The 14265-nt window shown below is 47.9% G+C and overlaps 1 long non-coding RNA gene across 1 annotated transcript; it reads right to left on the bottom strand.

Moving 5' to 3' along the window:
* Nucleotides 1–1537: 1537 nt before the first annotated feature.
* Nucleotides 1538–14245, bottom strand: LOC142073348 (uncharacterized). Its single transcript, XR_012670172.1, has 2 exons — nucleotides 13558–14245; nucleotides 1538–6370 (listed from the first exon to the last, which is right to left on the bottom strand). It is a non-coding gene; the product is annotated as an uncharacterized LOC142073348 (long non-coding RNA).
* Between the last annotated feature and the right edge of the window lie 20 nt (nucleotides 14246–14265).

Genomic DNA, 14265 nt, shown 5'->3' with positions numbered 1-14265 from the left:
CAGCGTTGGTGAGGTTCTCATCACCAAGGCATATGGCTAAAATGCATTTACTTAGTGTCTGGTCAAGCATGTAGTCTATGACAGTGTTGGAGAGTTCTGGGGTGGCAATGCATCCTCATTGAATGCCCAACCTAATTCAGAAGATGGTTCCTTTTCCATTTACAAGGATGCAGCTTGAGAAGTCATCGTATGAAAGATGAAACATTCTACAGAGCTTGTCCGGAAGGCCTGTGAATTTCAAAATCAGCCAAAGTGATTCCCCGTCAACAGAGTCAAACCTAGCCTTGATATCTACAAATGTAATGTGAACTGGCGCTTGAATTCTCATAGCTTCTCAGTACCCTGGCACGCTATGAAGATTTGCTCCACTGTGGAACAGCCAGGAGTGAAGTCAGCTTGTTGTGGTGTTCTTTAGCTCATTAAAATAGCAGCAGCTCAGGCCAACAAGACAAAAACAACAGCGTCTGCAAAAACAACAGCGTCTGCAGCCACAAAAGACTAGATGGTCCCACACTTCTTAACAGTTCCAAAGGAATGCCACCAATTCCTGCCACCTTGTTTCCCTTAAGCTTCCTTACAATTCTGTGGATTTCACCAGTAGTGAATTCCCCTAGATCATTTTCTGCAGAATGGGTCAACTCAGCAGGAGCCTTAATATCAGGGTCTAAAGAAATTGTGGGTGCATTTAGCAACTGGCTTACATGCACAGGTGGAAAGGACCATCTGTGTAACCCCCTACTCAGTCCCCCGGCACCTCGGCCTCTGCAGATTCCCAGGAAAAGGGGGAAGAATACTATGGAGGTGACTGACACCCCTTCCAAGCAGTGCATTGATCTGGAAGAATGATTGAGCCATTAGGACAAGTGTGAGATCATATTGCGATCCTTTAAATTAGCCAGCTCCACTAGAAAGAGCCAGTTCTGCAGTTTACTTTCCTCTCAATGTGGGGATCAGGTAGGGATTTCACTCAGAGCCCCCTGAGTGCTATGGGGAGATGACCTCTCTCTGTGGATGATTTCAGTGGTACAGGGTATGGGCAATGCCACCATCAGCATCTTCAGTCACAGGTAAAAGGTCACGGCAAAGGCTCCTGGCACCAGTTTATAATGGGAAGGGAGATAGTGTGTGTCGGTGATAATTCTTGCTTCTGCCTATGACTAGTGTGATGGGTTCCCCCTGGGGTGCCGCTTGGAACTGGGGTACCACTGAGCCTGCCTGACTCACAAGCCTGGGCTCCCTTTCTCACTGTGGTGCTATAAGTTGCCAAGCTCTCCAAGCTTGCTCTTTCACCAGCCTACACACAGATAGGGACACACCCAGCTGCAGCTTCACACAGATGCCGAGATCAGCTCTGCATGGCAAGGCACAGCTAAGGAACCTCCCAGTTGCTAAGGCATGTCCCCCGCACCCCTCAAGTGTAATACCCAAAATTACACCATCTTGCGCTGCACAAGCTCATAAAAGTTGCCCCCTCCCTCATGTGGAGAGAGATATGCAACAGCTTTCTGCCCCAAGTTATAATTTCCACATACCCTGGTTTTAGACAAAACAAAACAAGTTTATTAGCTACAAAAGATAGATTGTAAGTGATTATAAGTGATAGCAAACAGATCAAAGCAGAGTACCTTAGTAAATAAACAAAACCGCAAACTGAGTTTAATACACTAGATAGGTAGGATATCAATTAGCAAATTCTTACCTCGAGTGATAAACAGGCTGGCAGATTTTTGAGGCACAAGTTGCCTTGGCTTTCCCAGATTTTCATGGGCTAGAACTCCCTCTATCCTGGGACCACCACTTTCCACAATTCAGTCCCTTCCCCTCAGGTGTTTCCAAGTGTATTGTTGTAGGGAGAGTGACGTACCATCATGATGTCATTTCCCCCCTTTTATCTTCTTCCCACTTGCTGGAAAGTTCTTTTGCTGTGAGCTGGGTCAAACAGTTCCCATTTTGTAGTGCTATCTCTGAGAGGTTTCAATTGTACACAGTTCCTGGGGGTAATCCCTGTGCTTGTGTACATTTCCCCACTAAGTCATTAACTTTGTTTGGCCTTTTTACTGTTGTACCTGAAAGGCTGCTTATGGGTGTTTTCAACCTCACAACATGTTTCAGTAACACATACATAGCCAAACTTCATAACTTCACATACAGTGATACACATACAATCCAATGAGATATTGTCTAGCAGATCAAGACTTTTAGAATGATACATCACAAAGCATCTTTTGTACAAAACATATCCTAATTACATGATAGTGATGAATATTGGGGTGCCAAGGTGTCACAACCAGCATTAGGGAACAGAAGCCATGGGTGAGTATATCTTTACGTGCGTTTACATTTACTAAGGAAGGGTTTCATGTGACTGGTCCCAGCAGTGCCCCTGGCTGGCAGAGGTTCCTGGCTGAGAGAGGCTACAGGCATGCCATGCCAATAGCAGCTGCAGCCACTTCCTTCCCATCGCATAGTTACGGAAGTCTTGGATCCCAGGCTACATACTTCCCAAGCTGACATAGTGAAATACTCCTGAGAGTCCTAGTTAAAAATACCTTGAGATGGGAAAAAAATTGCTCCTTGACGTTAATGGGAAAGATTTGGGTTTGCTTTTTTTAACCAGATGGGGAGAGACAAACAGTTCTTAGACTGAGAAACCTCGACTCTCTGTGGTAAAGGTGCTGATGTTTGAACATTCCCTGTAGTGAGCAAGGAGTCAGAGAGCAGATATTTATTTATTTGTATTCCAGTAAGACCTAGACACCTCAACCAAGATCAGGGCCCCTTTGTGCTAAGCACTGTACATATCCATAGCAAGAGAAGCCTAAACAGACAAGGGCTAGCAGAAAGACTGTTGTTATTATCTCCATTTTACAGATGGGAAACTGTGACACAGAGATGAAGGGCCTGATCCAAAGCCCACTGGCTTTCTCATTGGAGTCTTTCTATTGATTTCAATGGGCTTTGGATCAGGCTCTAAATGACTTGCCCAGAGTCACACAGCGAGTCAGCGGCAGAGCCAGCGTCTGTACCCAGATCTCGTTGCATACAAGGATGATTCCTATCTAGTCCTTGGAATCTGGTCCCTTCTTGTTGCTGCAGAGTTCACGTTGCCACAGCTGGTTAAACAAGCTGACAGAATAGTTGGGGATTGGCGGTTCTGGTTCTCTCTGGTTTGGGGCTATCAGCCCTCTGCTTCTCTCGGTACACACAACATAACAGGGAAAGTGAGAAAACAACCCTGGCTACCATCCCCTCCCTTGCACCTTTCTGAGCAACAGTAGCAGCCTGCAGCTTTGGGTGAGCTTGTGACATTGTCTAGGATAGTGAATGTATCATTTTCTACGATAGTTCTGAAAAGGACCTGACTGACAGCCCTGGAGAGTGAAGTCACCTGACCTCTCCCTCTCTGTCTATCCTCACACCTCAGACGCTCTTCCTGCTTCTCTCCCTGGATGTGCTGCCACCAACTGCAATGCAAAACCGAAACTCATTTCCCTCTAGCCCTCCTGTCTCATCTGTACCTCCTCTCTCTTCCCCAACAAACTCAGTGCCAGGTTCAACTCCTCTCCTTCTCCACATGCCCACGTTTGTTTGCCACCCAGTTCTCCCTCGACAACCTCTTTAAAACCTGCCCTATTCTCGCCATCCTCATCCACAAATGCCTTGTCTGTGCCTTGATTATCTTCCCCACTCACCTCTGCCACCTCTTCCTCCCCACTTCTCCCCTCACTCTTCTCTATTCACTAATACAGTTATGAAAGCTGCCTCCCTCTCCAGCAGCTCAGACCACATCATTCCTCTGTTCAGATCCTTCACCTTATGCATCAAGCACAAGCATCTAGTCTTCCCCCTCCAGGTCTTGCACAGCTTCACCTCTGTGTCTCTTCTCTCCTCTCTTCCCCTCTCACTTCCTTCACTTCATTCAAGCATCCCGTCTCCTTTGTCTGCTTCCTCCCTTCTCTTCAAACCATCGTCCATGCTGCCCTGTGCACTAGGAGCAATCTCTCTTCTCTTGGGTGCCAGCTGAGCACCCTTCTCTACACTCAACTCAAGTTTCTTCCATGAAGACTTCCAAAGTCAGAACTTTTCAGCGTAGGTGCTGGAACTAGGGGTGCTAGGGTGCTGCCACACCCCCTGGCTTGAATTGGTTTCCATTATATACAGGGTTTGCAGTTAGTTCAATGGCTGTCAGCACCCCCCTATACACATTGTTCCAGCACTCTTGCATTTCAGTGGTGAAAAACTACAAATAATAAATGTAAGAAGAACTAGGCAAAAACAAAGACAAACAAGCCAAACTCTGCTAACCTCTATGATCTGCCAAAAACTCAGGCTCCCTGCAAGGTTGGGACTCTGCTGCTGTCACAGCCATTCCACACCCAGCCTCCCTCCCTCTCCTCCTCCAGGGTGTATGGTCACCCAGTCATTCTATTAGAGTGTAAGCTCACCAGGGCAAGGTCCTTGGGTCAGATCTTCAGCTGCTATAGAACAACAAGAAGTCTGTGGAGTTATGCTGGTTTACAGCAGTTCAGGATTTTGGATTATCTGTAAAGCTCTAGGCACATATAAATGAGGCCAACCTTCCCCCAATCCTGTACCTCAACCCTCATCTAGGAGAGGGAAGGGAGTTCAGGGTCCCTGGCTGGTCAGTGCTGTTGGAAGTCATACTCATGCAGATAGTAACCACTGTGCAAACACTTTGCATTTTACCTCAAGGGGGTATGCTAAGCCTGCAGCCACGCTCTCCAACAGGAGTGTTAAGAACTGTCCAGCACAAAAGTAAAGGCTGTGTGGAGGAACAGCTCCCTCAGGGGCCATTCCAGTCCCTGATCACATTGGGTCACTCCTGTCCTGGGGAAGGGATTTGGGTTTGTCTTGGTCCCTCCCTGTATGTGGTACTGCTTTTGGGCTGTCATGCTCCTGTGTATACAATTGTGTGTGTGCCTTGTTCCATTGCTTCTCAGCAGTCAGTACCGAGCTCCCACTGCCCTTGGAGCCCTGTGCCAAGAGCCACTGCTGCCCATCCCAGTCCTGGGCCTCTTCCCTTCCCAGTGATGCTCCCTTGGGTATTAACTCCACTTCCTCTGCTCCTGGGTTGTTTTCTCTTGGAGTAATCAGTCTGGAGACAGAGGGAGAAGGAAAGTCTAGTGGGGCATAGGGTATGAGCGGGTCAGGGCAGCTGTGGAGCTGGTCAGTCCACAATCTCCCTTCCCAGGGAATAAACCATTTTGTGTTGAGAAAGGGAAGAGGAAGGGACAAGTACCCAGCAAAACATAATTATATTCTCATTGTAGTTAGGCAGCTAGGGAAAGGGGAAACCATCCGCCCTGCCTGGTCCAATGCTGTTAACTGCATAGACAATACAATACAATAGGAATCTCCATCACTCACCCTTTGCACAAACAAGCACCATTCACGGATTCTTCAGGGAGTGCCTTCCTGCCCTTGGTGTCCCATACTGCCACGAAACAGGGGCTTCTGCGAAGAAGGACCTTTAATGAGGGAGTTTAAATGATTGGGGTCCTCATGTCTCCATCTGGCTGGACTATAAATGATCAGTGAGAAACTCCACTGGCAAAACAACCACATAAACACAGTAATCATGTGGGGACTCTGAATACATGACTAGCTGTACACAACCTCCTCCCCATCTGTTTGGATATGAAGGTTCTTAGGGAAGGGACTTCCCCTTGATGTGCAGTAAGACCTCATCTTTGCCCCAGGGTCTGGATGGCATGCTAATTGGATCATTTGTAACATATCCATTCACCAGGAAGGGGACTAATTTCACTCCTATATGAGCAATGTAAAACACGGCCATTTGGTTTTATGGGGGCACATGTGAGTGGGGGTCAACCGCATTGCTTCATCTTTGTTATATGCTGCTATTATAGCACATCTGATAGCTGATTCTATGGCATGGCCCGAAGCCAAGCAAAGCTCAGGGGAGTCCCAAAGCATCCTTTTTGCAAGGGCTTCATGGTGAATTGTTACAGATGTTTTAGAAACATCATGGCCAGCTCTAAAGCTCTCCAGCTTTCATTGCCTCTAGTCTCTCTCTGCAGCCTCTTTTACAGTGTTGATTTCATCATTAAACCACTCTCCTCCTCTCCCCAAAAAGTAGATGTCACGGAATCACTGGGACGATGCTCTGGAACTACTCCGTATGAAGCCAGTCAAGACTCTGGGGGATCCTCCTCTCTTTCAGCATACTGTCTCCAGAACAAGAACCTTATACAGCTTTGACCTTCCTGGGTCTGACCTTGGAGCATTCAGCATCCTCTTTTCACACAGTGCGCTTCCCGCAGTGAGTCCGCATAGGTGGGGCTTCTCCTGCACCCCAACTCCGCAGTCAGACATGACTCTCAGCCAGCTGGTAAAACAGAAGGTTTATTAGTCAATAGGAACACAGCATAGAACAGAGCTTGCTATTACAGGAATCAGTGACTTTCAGCCAAATCCATCTTGGGAATTCTGGGCCTTTGTCAAGCCTGACCTTAAAAACTTCTAAGAAAGGAGATTCCACTACCTCCCCAGGTAATGCATTCCAGTTTAAAGAATCCTTATTGAGGTTACAGGGACAAACCATCCCGATGTGTAGAAAGAATAGTAAATATGGCAGGCGACCAGCTTGGCTTAACACAAAAAAGCTTACAAGAAGTGGAAGATTGGACAAATGACCAGGGATGAGTATAAAAATATTGCTTGGGCTTGCAGGAGTGAAATCAGGAAGGCCAAATCACACCTGGAGTTGCAGCTAGCAAGAGATGTTAAGAGTAACAAGAAGGGTTTCTTCAGGTATGTTAGCAACAAGAAGAAAGTCAAGGAAAGTGTGGGCCCCTTACTGAATGAGGGAGGCAACCTAGTGACAGAGGATGTGGAAAAAGCTAATGTACTCAATGCTTTTTTTGCCTCTGTCTTCACGAACAAGGTCAGCTCCCAGACTACCGCACTGGGCAGCACAGCATGGGGAGGAGGTGGCCAGCCCTCTGTGGAGAAAGAAGTGGTTCGGGACTATTTAGAAAATCTGGATGTGCACAAGTCCATGGGGCCGGATGCGTTGCATCCGAGAGTGCTAAAGGAACTGGCGATGTGATTGCAGAGCCATTGGCCATTATCTTTGAAAACTCATGGCGATCGGGGGAAGTCCCGGAAGACTGGAAAAAGGCTAATGTAGTGCCAATATTTAAAAAAGGGAAGGAGGATGATCCTGGGAACTACAGGCCAGTCAGCCTCACCTCAGTCCCCGGAAAAATCATGGAGCATGTCCTCAAGGAATCAATTCTGAAGCACTTAGAGGAGAGGAAAGTGATCGGGAACAGTCAGCATGAATTCACCAAGGGAAAGTCATGCCTGACTAATCTAATTGCCTTCTATGATGAGATAACTGGTTCTGTGGATGAAGGGAAAGCAGTGGATGTGTTATTCCTTGACTTTAGCAAAGCTTTTGACACGGTCTCCCACAGTATTCTTGTCAGCAAGTTAAGGAAGTATGGGCTGGATGAATGCACTACAAGGTGGGTAGAAAGTTGGCTAGATTGTCGGGCTCAACGGGTAGTGATCAATGGCTCCATGTCTAGTTGGCAGCCAGTATCTAGCAGAGTGCCCCAAGGGTCGGTCCTGGGGCCGGTTTTGTTCAATATCTTCATTAATGATCTGGAGGATGGTGTGGATTGCACCCTCAGCAAGTTTGCGGATGACACTAAACTGGGAGGAGTGGTAGATACGCTGGAGGGTAGGGATAGGATACAGAGGGACCTAGACAAATTGGAGGATTGGGCCAAAAGAAATCTGATGAGGTTCAACAAGGACAAGTGCAGAGTCCTGCACTTAGGACGGAAGAATCCAATGCACCGCTACAGACTAGGGACCGAATCGCTAGGCAGCAGTTCTGCAGAGAAGGACCTAGGGGTGACAGTGGACGAGAAGCTGGATATGAATGAACAGCATGTCCTTATTGCCAAGAAAGTCAATGGCATTTTGGACTGTATAAGTCGGAGAATTGCCAGCAGATTGTAGGAAGTGATCATTCCTCTCTATTCGGCATTGGTGAGGCCTCATCAGGAGTACTGTTTCCAGTTTTGGGCTCCACACTACAAGAAGGATGTGGAAAAATTGGAAAACATCCAGTGGAGGGCAATAAAAATGATTAGGGGTCTGGAACACATGACTTATGAGGAGAGGCTGAGGGAACTGGGATTGTTTTGTCTACGGAAGAGAAGAATGAGGGGGGATTTGATAGCTGCTTTTAACTACCTGAAAGGTGGATCCAAAGAGGATGGATCTAGACTGTTCTCAATGATAGCTGATGACAGGACAAGGAGTAATGGTCTCAAGTTGCAGTGGGGGAGATTTAGGTTGGATATTAGGAAAAACTTTTTCACTAGGAGGGTGGTGAAACACTGGAATGCGTTACCTAGGGAGGTGGTGGAATCCCCTTCCTTAGAAGTTTTTAAGGTCAACCTTGACAAAGCCCTGGCTGGAATGATTTAGTTGGGGATTGGTCCTGGTCTGGGTAGGGGATTGGACTAGATGACCTCCAGAGGTCCCTTCCAACTCTGATATTCTATGATTCTATGACAGTACGTAATAAAGATGTTTTAATCGAACCAACATGTACAAGGCAATGGGTAATAACTAGCCACATCAGGGGGCAGTAACTATATCAGAGGCAGTACTAACTTGTTTGTATCAGGGTATAAAGATGTATCTCAGAGTGAGTATCTTTGTCCAGCCTGGGGGGAATGGAAAGTCTTGCTATTCACTGAGCTGCATCCATCATCACAGGAATACATATCTTAGTATTCTCATAGAGTCTGCCAGGGGCTAATACCGTGCTTTGTTGACAATACACCTGGCCTGGCGCCTTTGTCCCTTAACAGATCTTGTGGTCATTGGGCTGTTTGCTTGAGGTCTGCTGTGCCTGCTGTCTGCGTAGAGCTGGGGCAGCATACAGGAAGAACACACACACGCAGCCGAACATCTAACTACTGGAGTGTTTCCTGGATCAGTGCCACAGGCCCTGTAGTCTGAGGTTCTGGAGGAGTCACACGCCTGTCCCAGCTAGTGCAGACAGGATTTTGTTTTATGTTTTTGGACAGCCAAGGCTTGATCTAAAACCCACTGAAGTCAATGGCATAGCACCACTTGACTTCAATGGCTTCGGACCAGACCCCATGTCCATTTCCTATATTATGGCAATCCAGTTTTTATTTTAAATGCATAAATGTCAACAGTTTCCAGGTGTGTTTAACAGGATCATGTAATCCTTTCCATCTTCCATGTAATGCTCTTGAATACAATTGCCACACAAAAGCATAACTTGGTTATAAGTAGAGTTTTGCCATCTAGTGGATTGTTATAAAATTGCATCCAATGATAAATCTCAACCAGACAGCAAATGTGGCCTTTATCTGTGCCATAATGGCACACTGTATCAAGACGTGCTCCATAACTTTCCCTGCCTCGCTACTTGCCCTCCACCCCTACATCCTTTAACCGAAACTACCATTTAACTTTTATCATAAGAAATCCATGTCAATAGCTCTGCCAATCAAAAAATGTCATTCATCTATAACTTATTTCAGCCAAAAACCTCTTCAGGGATAATTGTAGATTGCGCCAAAACCAGAATTTTAGAAGGTCTCACAATTCCAAGTTAAGGCCTTACTTGGCCAGCAAACAACACCACTGGAAACTGTGCATAAGCAAATTGCAGTTTTACTGAGAAAAGCAGCTGTGTCAGAGTGGCACCTTCTTGCTCCACCCATCTGCCCTGACCCCTTCCCCCCCACCCCAAGTGTGTTCACATCTGCTGACTTTGCTGACTAAAGTAAGTTTTAACTACTTATTACTCCTGTTAACACTGCAGAATCCATATCGTCATGAGACAGTAAGCTGGATTCTATCTAGGCACATGCATCACTAGCAGAATGGCTAACAGAGTTCTGATTGCTACTGTCTTTAGTTATTGTTATTGTCTTTATTGTTACTGATGCAGAAGCCAGGAAGAACCCAGCATGACTCTCAGATCCCAGAGTGGGCTTGCAGTGCTAGGAGTTAGCAGAAACAATTTTTATACTATACCAGAGCAGACTTGATCTGGAATCCTAAAATGGTAATAAATATGGAACCCCCACAATGGTCAGTGTTGCCAACTCATGTGATTTTATTGTGAATCTCATGATATTTTGTGGTTCTCTTAAAGACCCAACTCTTGGAGCCATGTGATTATGTCAGAATCCAACCTTTCCCTTTACACACACAAAAAAAGTCTCCAGCCTTTATGGTGCAGAGAAATATTGAAAATGTGAACTCTGAGGGTTCAAATACTAAAAGGCAAAGAAAAGGAACCTAACATTTATTGTTTTTAAAAATCTCATGATTTTTCAGCCTATCAGGATTTTTTGTTGGGCCTGACTCATAGTTTTTGAATGCTTGCAGTAGGCCAGACTGAACAGCCAGCATTAGTCACTATTTGGACTAGCACTGCACTTCACCGCGTGCCCCTCCATAATAACAAACACATTTCTAATAAAAACCCAGCAGCAAACTGCTATACAGAGCGACTGTGCTAGGAGGTGAAACCCGGTCCCCTCAAGTCTTAAACCCACCTTCCATAGGCCAGAAAAGAGGGCTCTGAAGAAGATAAGTAATTTATAGCTGGCTCAGTTTCATGAGCTTAAGGCACAGAGGTCAAGGGAGCTTAGAATCAGGGACAGAACAAGGCTTCTTCCTGTCTCTAGTATTCTGATGCAGACTGAGGGGTGCAAATGCAGTTCACAAACCAGAGTTCCTCCTTTGCGGTGCTGAAGAACCCACTGAGTTCTGCCCCCTGCTCTATTAGCACAGAGCCCTCTAGCAGCTCTTCCAGGGCTCCCTGGTCACTGATGTACAGCTGATTGTAGGGGTGGCCCTGAAGCATCCCTTACCCAACGTTGTATTCAGCATAGCCACTCTGATTGCCACGGTTTCATTGTTAGCCGTGCAGCCACTACACCTGGATGCAGCATGAGGCCCTAAAGAAGTTTTGCCTTTTCCAGACATCCCCAATTCATTTGATTTGCAACAGAGAAGTGGCATGCTGCTCCCAGGCATTGCTGTAGTGACTCAGACTCAGATCCTCCAAGGTATTTAGGCACCTAACGCCCACAGAAATCAATGGGAGTTAACTCTTTTACTTCTGACACCACGTTAAGAGCTGATGGAAAGAGCTGCGCCAAGTGCAATGCACAAAAGCAGTCCTACAAAACCCAGAAGCTACGCTACATATTCTTGTGGGCCATCTCCTGGCACCTTCTTGACTAATTATTTACATATAGACAGACCCAGAGCACTCCCGTAATCGGTGAGGGCACAGTTTGGATCCTCTAGTTATTCATTCAGATTAGAGCGAGAAAGGGCACTCTCACTCAACGAGGATACAGAGCTGTGAGGGAGCTGCTTACCAAAGCCAGAGGTGGAGTGGGGAGCTCCCTCTCTGCTTTTAGGAAAGGATAGAGAACTGGGCTCTCTGCTGCTCCTTCTTGCTTTAACCTCTGGCACTTTCTCCACCAAGCATGATGGGGTGCGTCTCTAAGACCATTAGATGGGAACAGCAGTCGTAGATTGATTCCACAGCCTAGCAGTAGCATTCCTTCATCATGGCATTTCCCGAGCACCAGGCCCAGTTCTGGGTCGGAGCTCTAGGAAGAGGATTTTAGCCCAGAGAGCACATATTACGATGCCACGGAGAAAGCTGCTCTAACAGTCACTGAAACATAGCAAATAGTGGTATTGAAGGGAACAAAACTGCCCTCTCCTGGCTTGGCTTGATTGGCTTTGAGAGACGTAGGGAGCCATATTCTGAGTGGAGGGTGGCTTGAGCCAGAGATCCCTTCTTTGACATGATGCCTGCAAAACTAGCTTGTCAATGGTTAGGCTGCTGGTGTGTTGAGACCACGGCCCATCCTGGGGATCAATACTGTTGTGTAGTTTCATTGTGCTCCCCATCTGTCTGTATCCATATGTTGTTGTCTTGGGTCTTACACTTAAATTGTCAGTTTGCTAGGCAAGGACCAGCTTTTTGTTCTGTGTACATACAGCACCTAAAGCCCTGGGTCAGGTCTGAAGCTCCTAGGTGCTGCCATAATACAAATAAATAAAAATAATAAATAGCAGCTGGGGTACAACAGGACAGCTTTGCTGAATGCAGGGGCTGGGGGTATTTCGGAGATCCTGTGCAAGGGGTGCAGCAAAGCCTGGCTTTCTGAATTCCCCCTGGGTGGCCTGTGCAGTAGCTCTTTGGGCACAGGGCAGCTGCTGGTGGTTTGGGTACTGGGAATCCTGCTGCCTTTCAGTGATGTGTCCCTGGGCTAGCTGTGCTGGAGGGTTGGCTCTTTCGCATGGGATCTCACAGTCAGTGTTCCCTCTAATTTTTCCCAACCATGTGTGGAATGAATTTTGTTATGTGCACCAATATGACACATCACCTCCATATTATGCACATAACAAAATTAATGTGGTAGGGTGGGGCTGAGGAGTTTGGAGTGTGAGGGAGCTCACTGCTGAGGCAGAGGGTTGGAGTGCGGGGGGATAAGGGCTCCAGGCTCTGGGGTGGGGACAGGAATGAGGGGCTCAGGGTTGGGGTGTGTGGGTGAGGGCTCCAGCTGGAGGTGTGGACTCTGGGGCAGGGCTGGGGATGTGGGGTTTGGAGTGCAGTGGGGCTCCCCAGGGCTACAGTGGGGAGAGAGGTCTCCCCCCCCCCAGCTCTCTTTCTCTGCAGCAGCACGTGGGTTGGCGGTGTCGGGGGAGAGGCGCCTCTCCCCCGGCCATGGCAGGTCCAGGCCAGGCTGGGTCAGGGTCGCCACGGCAGGTCCAGGGCTTGGGGAGAGGCATCTCTCCCTCCTGCAGCCCTGAGCGTCTGTGCGGCACTTAATAAGCAGCTGCACAGCTGCGCAACTTACAGGGAATTTAGCTCACAGTGTATGGCAAATGCCTGGCCCTCTTATGGGAACCAGACAGCCCCGCTGGACTGTATCAGGATGGGGTAGCCCTGCCATGCTGTTTCAGGGCTGGTGCAGGTGGTGCCAGGGCTCCAGCATCATTACTGCATGGAAACAGACTTCTGATCTGGTGCTACTCAGGGCTTGTCTACAAGGAAACTCTCAGGAAAATTAATCCCAACTAACTAGAGGTGTAAATTTAAAGCAGATTAGTTAAACTGTATTAAACCCAATAATGAATTAAGCTAAATATGAATTAAGACCTCTTTAATTCCAAATAAGAGCACCTACACAGGGCTTTAATGTGGTTTAACCAACCCATTTTAAAATTCACACCCTTAGGCCATGTCTACACTACAAAATTATGTCGACCAACTTACATTGGCATAAAGCCACCTCATCCATTAAATTGCTCGTGTGTGCATGCTTGGCTCCTACTGTCGACGGTGTGATCTCACCAGGAGTGCTTGCTTCCATTGTACTGCCAGCGTAGAGTATTGTGAACTCCTGAAAGCTAGTAACAGTCGACGTAAGCAACACACTTTACACCAAATTTTTTCCGTCACGCCCTCCTTACCTGTAATGGAACCTGTCTGTGCCACCCTCCACGGGAACAGTGGTTGGGAGCCATGGTTGGGGCCCAGAGCAGAGGCCGGGGCTGCCGCCAGGAGTGGAGTTGGGCCCGGGACCGGAGCTGCAGCTGGGAGTGGAGCTGGAGCAGAGCTAGGGACAGAAAGGGGCTGGATGGCGCTGACTTCCTGCCCCCTGTCGGGGCTGACCTGGGCCCCACCGCAGCCCTCAGACATTCCTCCGCACCCCCCAGTTTGGGGACCACTGGTCTACACTGACACTGCGTCGCCCTAACTGGATCGACATTGGCTCTACGCCGCGGGGCAGGCAAGGGAGTTGATACTGGGGCTGAGAGGTATTTATAGTGGCTGCCACGACCACAAGACAGCTTACATCAACCTAACCTGTAGCGCAGTAAATTCGGAGTCACTCCCCTACGAGTGGGGTGACCAGACAGAAAATGTGAAAAATCGGTACAGGGGGTCATAGGAGCCTAGATAAGAAAGAGACCCAAAAATCGGGACTCTCCCTATAAAATCGGGACATCTGGTCACCCTACCTACGGGCCCCCATGTAGACGTGCCCTGGGTGGATCCCCGTGACACCACGCTGCAGGACGAGGATGAGGACGGTGACCCTGACCCTGCCGCCGGGCCAAGCCCCCTGCTCCCCGCGGCTCCGGCTGAGCTGGCCCCCGCCCCGGCAGCGCGCCGCT

Source organism: Caretta caretta, chromosome 10, assembly GCF_965140235.1.
Source record: "Caretta caretta isolate rCarCar2 chromosome 10, rCarCar1.hap1, whole genome shotgun sequence".
NCBI lineage: Eukaryota > Metazoa > Chordata > Testudines > Cheloniidae > Caretta > Caretta caretta.
Note: the sequence above shows the minus strand (reverse complement) of the source record. Positions and strands in the feature narration are given on the sequence as shown.